Source organism: Anas platyrhynchos, chromosome 9 (assembly GCF_047663525.1).
Source record: "Anas platyrhynchos isolate ZD024472 breed Pekin duck chromosome 9, IASCAAS_PekinDuck_T2T, whole genome shotgun sequence".
In the NCBI taxonomy this organism is placed as follows: Eukaryota; Metazoa; Chordata; class Aves; order Anseriformes; family Anatidae; genus Anas; species Anas platyrhynchos.
In genome coordinates, this window is record NC_092595.1 from 29,215,131 (window position 1) to 29,225,204 (window position 10,074).

General features: G+C 38.8%; 1 long non-coding RNA gene across 1 annotated transcript; it reads left to right on the plus strand.

Moving 5' to 3' along the window:
* Positions 1–2,621: 2,621 nt before the first annotated feature.
* On the plus strand, positions 2,622–4,200 carry LOC140003216 (uncharacterized). The gene is made up of 2 exons (XR_011811473.1): positions 2,622–2,760; positions 4,095–4,200. It is a non-coding gene; the product is annotated as an uncharacterized lncRNA (long non-coding RNA).
* The last annotated feature ends 5,874 nt before the right edge of the window (positions 4,201–10,074 follow it).

Consider the following 10,074-nt stretch of genomic DNA (forward strand, 5'->3'; position numbering starts at 1 on the left):
GAGCCTCACAGAAGAAGGATTTGAACCCAGGCTCTCCACAGTCTGCACCACTGCCTTCCTGATGGCTTTTGACTATTTTATTTTATTTTATTTTATTTTATTTTATTTTATTTTATTTTATTTTATTTTATTTTATTTTATTTTATTTTATTTTATTTTATTTTATTTTATTTTATTTTATTTTATTTCATTTCATTTTATTTTATTTTATTTTATTTTATTAGTATTATTATTCTTCTTTTTCTGGGTGGTGTCTAAGTCTTGGGGGGAAGAACAAACTGTGGGAGGAGGGAATGCTACTACTGTCTGTGACAGTGGTGATTTCTGGACAGTGTTAGCAACAGAGCTTCTGCAGAGAAGAGAAAATGCCAGGCAGTCTCTGTTGGTATTCCATGTACTGAGTACTGAGTGCAGTTTTGGGCTCCACAGTATAAGAAAAAGACATAAACCTGTTAGAGAGTGTCGAAAGAAGGGCAACAAACAAGAGGGTCTCTTTTAACAGGGGGATTGAGGTTTGTGGCAAGGTTTTGGTAGCAATTTGGGGGCTGCACTGTGCTGGACACAGCAACAGACGCACCATAAGCCAAAGTCAGACAATAAGCCAAGGTGTGTTCACGTGTGGTTTACTGTGGTTTAACGTGGTTTACGTATAGAAGAAAGTTTTCGCCTATTGGTGAGTATACTGCAGATTTGCTGCATTGTTCTAAATTAAATAGCAAGATAAGTGATGGCATCGTAGGCTGGGAAAATATTTCTAGAGTATTAGCGCATTTTGAGCATCATTTTAACTGTTTATGCAAACATGAAGATTATTAAAATCAGTGTTTATTTAGGTCTGTATGTAAACAGGTGATCATGTTGTATAGCATGCAGTAAATGGTTTGTGAATGCTGCTTGAAGAATGAAAAGAGTAAGTCAGCTCCACAAGGAATAAATGAATTTTGTTTATTTGTGCAATGCAGAGATTAGAATTAGACCAACAGCATGGAACCAAAGTCTTGCTCTGTGCCTTTTATCTGTAGGACAGTTCATGGAGGCTTCATCAGCCCTATCTGTTTTCTAGCACTCTGAAATGTCCTCTGTGGTGCTGCACCCAGTTGAAAGCCTGCACTGATTGTGCTGAACTTTCCTAACAGGAGGCACGGGTCCTTCGTCGGACGCTGGCTGGGGATGTATGCTGCGATGCGGGCAGATGATGCTGGCCCAAGCACTGATCTGCAGACACTTAGGGAGAGGTGAGTGCTGGTCCTGAGGGAACTTCGGTATTGTCTGCAGACGCTTCTTCGTAAGTACTCCATTAAAAGCACAAACCCTGAATTTATTAGTGAGACTTTCTTTGATGCCCTGGTAACAGTTCCTAATGAATCAATTCATATTCAGCTGGGTGAAATCATCCCAGCCTGACGCAGAGAAATAGGCATAGAAGGAGAACAAATGGGGAATCCTGTCGCCATTATTTTATAAACCTCACCCAAGTATAACACCCAAGTTGAGGCCAAGGGAAAACCTGCCACCGTGGGACAGTGCTCTTACCCTTCTCTTCACTCCTCACTTGTCAGCAGCACGAGGTCCAAACCCCCCTGGTGCAAGCTCTTAAGCATGCATGTCACATCCCAGGATGCTGCCAGTGGAGTGTTTGGACTTTCTGTATGGATCTTATGTTGTTATTTAATGGGTGCTTAGAAATCCAACAAGGTCTAAACACAGCCTGTACTTTTAAATAATCTTGGAAGCTCAGAGATACTGGAATGGCTATCAACACGCAGCATGATCCGTCAGAATATGTTTGCAGTTGATGTTTTTGTTTTGTTTTATTTTCCCTGTTTTTACAATCTAGCCTATGATGATAAAGGGCAGCTTGATGATAAATAACAAGCTTGGAATTCTAGGAGCTCTACACAAAATGTAAATATTCGAGATGAATTGAAATGTCTTTTAACATCTCATTATAAAGCTTTCTGCTGTCTAGACATTTGATCAGTGTAATGAAAACGTCACCATTTTTTATTCTATATCAATTTTTCCTTTCAGATTGGCAATGGGAAAAACACAAAAACAACCAGAAGAATATCACAGAATCCTACGATGCTTTCTCGACAGGAAGGCTTGCTGTTATTCAGTCCACCAGATGGGTAAGAACAAACATAAACTTTCAGGTTTTTTCCACTGAAATTTCTACTGTGTTGAATCACTAATTTGCAGTATGTTAATTCATAATTTTAAAAAGTGGATGTGAAGACAATGTGTATGCTTATATAAAAATAAAAAGGTATGCAGATGGGCGCAAAGACTAGTAGTACAGAAACATTCCCTGAGACCTAAATAAAGCCATGTACTAGAATCTAGCTCTTGATAAACTCTGTAAGCCTTGGGTACCAGAGTCAGTAATGTTAGAATAGGCAGTCTTGTAGCTTATTGCTGTAATTTGTAATAAAGGGCACTAACATTTGTTAACTTGTAATTCTCATTGTAGTTTAGAAGCCTTTTGTTTATTAAAGAAACTGGCACTCCCTAAGTTTTGAAAAGAGCATAGATTGAGAAAATAATTGTTATTGCTAAATACAGATTGCAGTTACTCTAGAATGTTTGACAGTCACGGTATTTACTGTATATTGTTCCCACATTCTTTATGGTCTCATTTTTCTTTGATTTTGTGTACGTGTGTCTTTTTTTCACTATGAAAACAGCACAGGTGGGTGTTGGAGAGGGGAAGTCAATTGGAGAATGGTTTGGACCAAATACAGTTGCTCAAGTACTAAAGTAAGTGAGATCATACCAGTCTCATTCAGAACGTACTCCCCTGGGGCAGCCAAGAGAAGGCCCAGGCAGAGTTTTGAAGGCTGCATCTCCCCCTGTCCCACAGTCAGGAATGTACTTGCCATCTATTTACAAGTGCAGCATGGAATGTCATGCCACAGCTCGGTGTGCAGGTACTGAGTTGGGAATGGGTGACCTCTAAATTTTAATAAAGGAAGAGCCTGAGGAGAAGAAACTGCAGGAAAGTCTCCTGCTATGCCGTCTGCATGCCCTCACCAGTCACACCACAGATGTATATTCCTTTCTGCACAGTGGCACAGCTCTGGCAGGTCGAGAGTGCCACCGTGTAGGTCGGAGTGGTGGTGTGAAACATCAGAGAGAAGCCATCTCGGCTGAGGAGGGAACTGAGCTGCAATTCCTCCCTTTCTGAGCAGCAGTTCTGCCAGCAAGGCTACTGGATAAAGATGGGCAGCTCCTCATAGTCTGGGAGCCACACTGAAAGGAACTGAGGCTGCTCAGTTCTCCAGGGGTACGTGGAGGTGTCTTACCTCAGGCAGGGGCTAGGCTACAGGTCCTGCGAGCTCAGCAGCAAGTCTTTGACACCCTGGAACAGGCACATGATCTGAAGAGGGAGGGGAGCTGAAGCATGCCCTGGACTCCAGATCTTTCATGGCCAAGTTTTTCATGGTGAAACGCTCACCCCCATTTCTTTCTGGCTTATTTGAAACAGCTAATTCTGCCAGTGCAGCTTAAGAGTGTAGCTCCCTTCCCCAAAGGTTTGGATTTTGCAGAAGTGGACATAAAACTGTGTGCTGCTGTCTCCCACTGAAGTTTTGGTGCCCCAAACCCTTAGCTGATTTAGCTTTTAACGCCCCATTTCTGCTGTGCACGCAGGCTCAGGCAGAAGTAATTCCACTGAATTCAGTGGAATTTCTTAAGCAAAAAGTAATCTGCAAAACTGGCATAGGAATTTTTTTCTTTTCCAGATGAGAAAAGACACAATTGGGCAAGAACCCAGTGCAGAGACTGTCGAGTGCAATAAAAAGTAATAAACTTGATGTAGTTGAACTGTTACTGTCACTGCATTTAGCAGTAAGACAAAACAGTTTGCACATGGTGCAGCGCATATGTTTTTCCTGGTACCACTCAGTACCTATTTTTCTAAAGATATTAAACATTTAATGTTTAAAGTTTTCTTTTTCTTACATGGAGACTTTAAAAAATGCAGAAAGGATGTTTTTTCTTAAGAAAAAAAAAAATAAATAAATGGTTCTGAGTGTAAAGCTACCCTTTTGATCCAACTAGTTTATATTAATTAGTACCTTAATGTTTTCTAGGAAGCTTGCTTTATTTGATGAATGGAATTCATTAGCAGTTTATGTATCTATGGACAATACGGTGGCCATTGAAGACATCAGTAAGTGACACCTCATCAGATTTCTGGTAACAGTTTCTGATTTGACTCCATTTGCCAGCATGTATCTAAACATGAACAAATACTTGGGGGGCCATGGCTTTGTCTTGCAAGGGTAAGAAGAGGGAAGAAGGACATACAAACTCAGTTGTGTTTTTTTGATCCCTGATGCCAACTTCGTGCTCACATCACTGGATGTGAAGAGCTCCTTGAAGAATTTCTACTGTCATCATTGCTGCCATTTCATTTCTCTGGCGTTTTATAGGCAAAGCTTGACACTATTAATAACATTAATAGGACATGTCACTGCAGTCTTAAATTGTCATCCCCCAATCATTTATCTAACGTCTCACTTGGACGTGCCAGCACATACTGTCTGCTAGAATTACTTCTACTAAATAGCTGTAATTGCCATGCCCGGCTCGTTTTGTCTTGGGTGCCCTATAAAGATCCCTGGCAAACTAGCTTAATTCACTACTGAGAGGAAGATCTGCTTTGTGTTCCTCTGTGCGTTGACTGATTTCTAGTTTTATTCCCGCAGAAAAAATGTGCTGGTCCCCTCCTCAGAGCAGCAGCGCGTCCCACAGCAGTGCACATTTGCACAGAAGTGCTCTTGGCCGAAGCAAGAAGGCAGGAGGACTCTGCACAGGCTGGAAAGCCCTCTTGCTTATTATACCTCTACGACTAGGGATAAATCACATAAATCCCGTATATATTGATGCATTTAAAGTAAGGTTTTCTTTCAATTCATTGCTCGTTACTGTCAAATAAGTTTGGGTATCTGTGATGTCAGTAAAGAAATGAATTACAATTTCCTTTATTCCTTTTGAACTCCTAGGAATGCTTTAAGATGCCACAGTCTTTGGGAGCATTAGGAGGGAAACCAAAGAATGCCTATTATTTCATAGGATTTTTAGGTAAGGAAAAAAGAAACTTATTCCAAATGTGCAGATGATCAAAAGAGAACATTTTTTGAAGGGGAAATAGTAAGGGGTCTAAGCGTGAACCTCTAGAAGTAAAGAAAGATGAGAATAGAATAAAATAAATGAAGAAGCATATCTAAAAGAGTTTAGAAACAGTATGAGATGATCCTTAACAGGAGCAGAAAGTTAACAGCAAAGCTAGGTGTAAAAATAAGTGATGACATCAACAAGAGCAACATACTGAGAATAGCTGATAGCATTTGACAAGTGTATTGGTCAAATGTCACTTTTATTTTCTTGTATTTCAAAACTGTTTCTGATAGCAGTATCTTTTTCACCTTTTGCATACCTTCTGTTATTAAGTATTGCTCTAATTAATTTAAAATGCATTCCTTCAGATTTCACCCCACTTCGGGCCAAAATTTTGCAACCCTATTTTGTCCTTTTGTAAAACCTAACCTGTTTTAGTTAGGCTTTTTTGTTCCAATTTCTGAATGAATGCCTAATGGGATTACAGATTGCATCTGTGAACATCCTGTACCTTTTAATCTGTCAAATGTTAGTGTTTACAACATTTGAGATTAAAAAAAAAAAAAAAAAAAAGTACTGGATCTCACATGGAAAAATAAAAGTATGTGACAAAGATAGAACATAACCAACCAAAAAATTACAGTAATAGATGACAATAGGAAGTTATACTAAATACCCTGTGGGAAACGCTGTGTCTAAACCTTCCGATTCTCTTAAAGAATCCCTAGGTGGAAAGTCTAGATTATACTGACTGCAATGGCAATCTAATTTCTATTTTACAGTTCTGGACCAAGTGCTTATTAATGTCACTTGCTTATTTTTAACATACGGCTTTTACCCATCCAGGCAATGAGCTGATCTATCTGGACCCTCACACCACTCAAAGCTTTGTAGATTCAGAAGAAAATGGCACGGTTGACGATGAGAGTTTCCACTGCCAGGAAGCCCCACATAGAATGAAGATCATGAATTTGGACCCTTCAGTAGCTTTAGTAAGTGTCAGGAAATCTTGAATGCATGTACTTTATCTCAAAGTAATGTCTCTCTACATTGGTAAGGGCAGCAATGCATCTCCTTGAACAGAACCAAGATCACAAAGCTGTCTTCTGTGATCAACACATAGTAGTTTGTACATAACTACATGGAGAATCTTAGGGCAAGTGGGGAGCTGTCTGTACTGTAGGGAGCTCGCTTTGTTTTCTTTACTGAGCAGCTTTTACTTCTTTCAAGAGGCATTATAATGGTCAGAGCAAGGAACTGAAACAGGTTTACGGGTTTTATTCTATCACTACTTTAGGTTTGGTCACCTCTAGACAAGTTACTTAAACTTACTTTATATCATAAGTTGAAACTGTTTAAGTGGAATTATTGTATTTCACCCCAAATTACAAATACAAATGTATTATTTGTAATTCAGCCAAAATGTCATGGGGGTACTGTGGTATTTGAAAAAATTGGATCTGATCCCATGCCAGTATCCTGTGATTGGGTGATTGGCAGTTGTCACCAGTGGGATGTGTTTCTAAAGCTTTAAACAATCTGTAAAGATACCGGTATCTGTCATTCATTCACATACCTGTTTTTTAATACTGCTGCTTTTTAGAAAGTTTTTTTGTTTTGTTTTGTTTTGTTTTAATACTTAACTACGTAACTGTGCAAAATGTGGCATGATGCAACGAGACAGACAAAATCATAATGAAGAGCAAATATTTTCAGTATAGATACCAGAATGGAAATGTTCCTTAGGTGGTCCATCATCTACAAGTTTTCAGCTTCTGCTGATACCTGGACTGTAGGAACTGGGTGGCGCTCCATGGAGGAGCACACAGGAGCTGCTGCTATTTTTTGCTTGACTATTTCGTTAGGGGTTTGCAGGGCCTTGTTCTCCCCGTGGGTTCTCTCCCTAGAGCTGCCACATATTTGGAGTCTTATATCTACTGATCGTACAGGGCATTACTGTATCAGAGGTCAAACCGCCTTACCTGCTGGTACCACATACCTACCATCTGCAAAGGTAAAACTCTGTGTGTTTGTTTTTTCCCCTAAGGGCTTCTTTTGCAAAGAAGAATGTGATTTTGATAACCGGTGTAGTCTTGTACAAAAGGTAAGAGTGGGAACTTAGCATCTCGATTTGTTCTTTATAAAGTCTGGTTTTTATTGTTTGTTTTTTGTAAAATTTTCCTTTGCATTTTCCTTTGTATACAAATTGTATGAGCCATGGAGAAGAATGCATTAAAGTATCAGGGTAAGGCAATACTACTGAATTGCTAATTGGAAATTGTTCAGCACTTTACCAGCCACAAACCCTGCCAGTTGGAAAATGGGTGTAAACATCCACACTTGAAGGTGTTACTGGGTGACACTTGCTTTTAACTTCTAATTCTCACTAAATGACTAAGGTTTAACTGCCATATTGTAGTGATGTATCAATGATTTGCTTCCTGATCCTTTTTTATTGTTTGACATAATAGATTGCGTGTTCTAATTATGACTGTTAGTCCCTGCTATCTTAAAGATCTGATTCTGTAAGTGCTGCAGGCCTCTAGCTCCTGCTGATCTAGGGAGAACAGAAGGTGCTGGCTGCCACAGGAAACAGACTTGAGGATGTTTCTGCATGCAGCTGTTAAGCTAAGCACCAGACGTCTGAATGTAAAGTACCATCAACCTCTAAGGGCATTTATTTAAAAAAAAAAAAATCATCTAAGGAAAACAGTTTGTAAATAACTGAAATACAGGACAGAAGGTAACTTCTCTTTGAAGAGGAATAGCGTTTGGCTTCAGGAACACCTTTTTTCCTGACCAAAACCTGTCCTTCAAAATCTGATGCGTTTTTTTTTTTTTTTTTCCCCCTTTGGAGGAGCTGATAGATCTGTCTTTTGTGCTATTGATCAACAGAAAACTTGAGGAGAGTTCTATGCAAGCAACTTTCTTTTAAAAAGCAGAAAATATTGTACATTCCTAGTGTGCTTGCTACATGTAAACAAAATTACAGGTTTGCAGATATCAAAGCTGATATCAAAAGATGATAAGACTGATAATTTGTAGTACAGTTCAAGAGATCTGTCTTCCAGATGTGTTTTAACTAGGGATGTATTACAGAGACCATGGTGCTTGGATTTCACAGTATGTCTGTATAAAGACTTTATTTTCCTGATGGACATGCGTAATTAAAAAACACTTTCAATTAAGCAGACACGTTTTGTGTTTGAAGCGTCTCCCGAGCCAGCTTTTAAAATGAAAGCATTCTGTCCTCAGGAGATTCTAAAGCAGCAGAGTCTACGGACGTTTGAGCTGGTCCAGAAGCACCCGCCACACTGGCCTCCTTTCATACCTCCGACAAAACCAGAAGTGACAACCACAGGAGCAGGTAAGGCACCGATTAAAAGCCTAATTGTGCAATGTTATGTTCCTCGTTAGCAAATAAAAGAATAATCACAGGTAGAATAACTATCCTTTGTGAGTGTCAAGCAATATATAGCAGGCATGTATCCAAACAAGCCATACAATTGCTAGCACAGATTTTTTTTTTCACTCTTACAAAGTACTTTTCTGGAATGCGTCTTTCAAAGTTTTTTTTTTTAAGTGAACAAAATCAGGCATGTCTTTAGAAGCATTTTTTTCTTTATCTTTTTTTACAGAACTCATTGAATCTACTGACAAGCTATTTGAATTGGAAGAAGAATTTGAAATCCTGAGTGTGTGAAGGAAACTGTGGTGACTCTTCTGAGTGTTGAATATATTGGTAATATTATTGCATTGACTTAAACAGCCATGTTAGCCCCGAAGTGCCTGAAATTATGGATAACAGAGCACAGAAATCTAGTAGCATCCAAAACTCCAAGGGCAGTTTAACACACAAGCTTCCCCGGATGGAAAGGCAGTAAGAGCTCTTGTGATAAGATGCTTAAAGGGAATCTCTTTTTAACGTACCTTACCTGGAGACAAACGGGCCTTTGAGATTAAGGCAAAAATACATGTATCACTGGGCACCATGTTTGGAGAAAGGGATAACCCAAATGGATATTTCTTGCTCTCATATAATAATGCAATAGTTTAGTTCTTCAAGCAAAACAGTCTTCAGTTCAGGAGGATGTTTACTTCTGTTCCCTCCTGTGGGCTGCGTCATAGGAAAAATACATCGTCTTGTTTAAAAGATCGACTGGATCAGGAGAAAATTGTTTCCTTGTTAAATATTTTAACATGTATTTGAGCAACCAGACTTTATTACAAAAATGTTTCTGTAAAAGGAACTATGTCTAATGGACACATTTTGCAATAGCCTTCCTGTTTCTGGGAGACCTCAAGAGGAACAGGAGCCTCAAATAGTTGATACAGATCACAACCACTGTTATAGTTATGGTATATTTCACCTTGACCTTAAAATTCAAATGATTAAAACTTAGGTTATTTCTTTCCGAGTTAAAACGAGTCAAAGGTGGTTTAACTGTACCTTATTTATTTTAGAATAGATTTACACAAGTTTCTCTGTTACAGCACTTTATCTGTGCATCTAATAAATTTCTTAAGCTTTTCTTAGGTTGTATGCTGCTATGTTTGGTTAATTTGTGTGAACTAAATATAAACCAGGTGATCTTAAAACTTAATATAGAAGCGTACACAGATTACTGAATTGTTGCTTTTTGACTTCTTGCCTTTTGAAATCTGTTTTGGTAGAAGTGCCTTAACCCTACAGGTTTATCAGAACAGCCTGGGCAGTTTTATTTCTAAGGCAGAGAATCTCTCTCTCTAGCAGCCATAAGAAAAACAGTTCAGAATAAAGAAAGGCAAAGATTTTTAATCCATGCAGAAGTTCCTTTTCACTACCAGACAGTCCCCCTTGTGGTCATGTTGTCATGCTAGTGTAATGAACATGAACTGCAGACTTTCATCTTCACCAATAAATGACAACATAGAGAAATACTGAATATCTCTCACTCTTATTTATAGCTT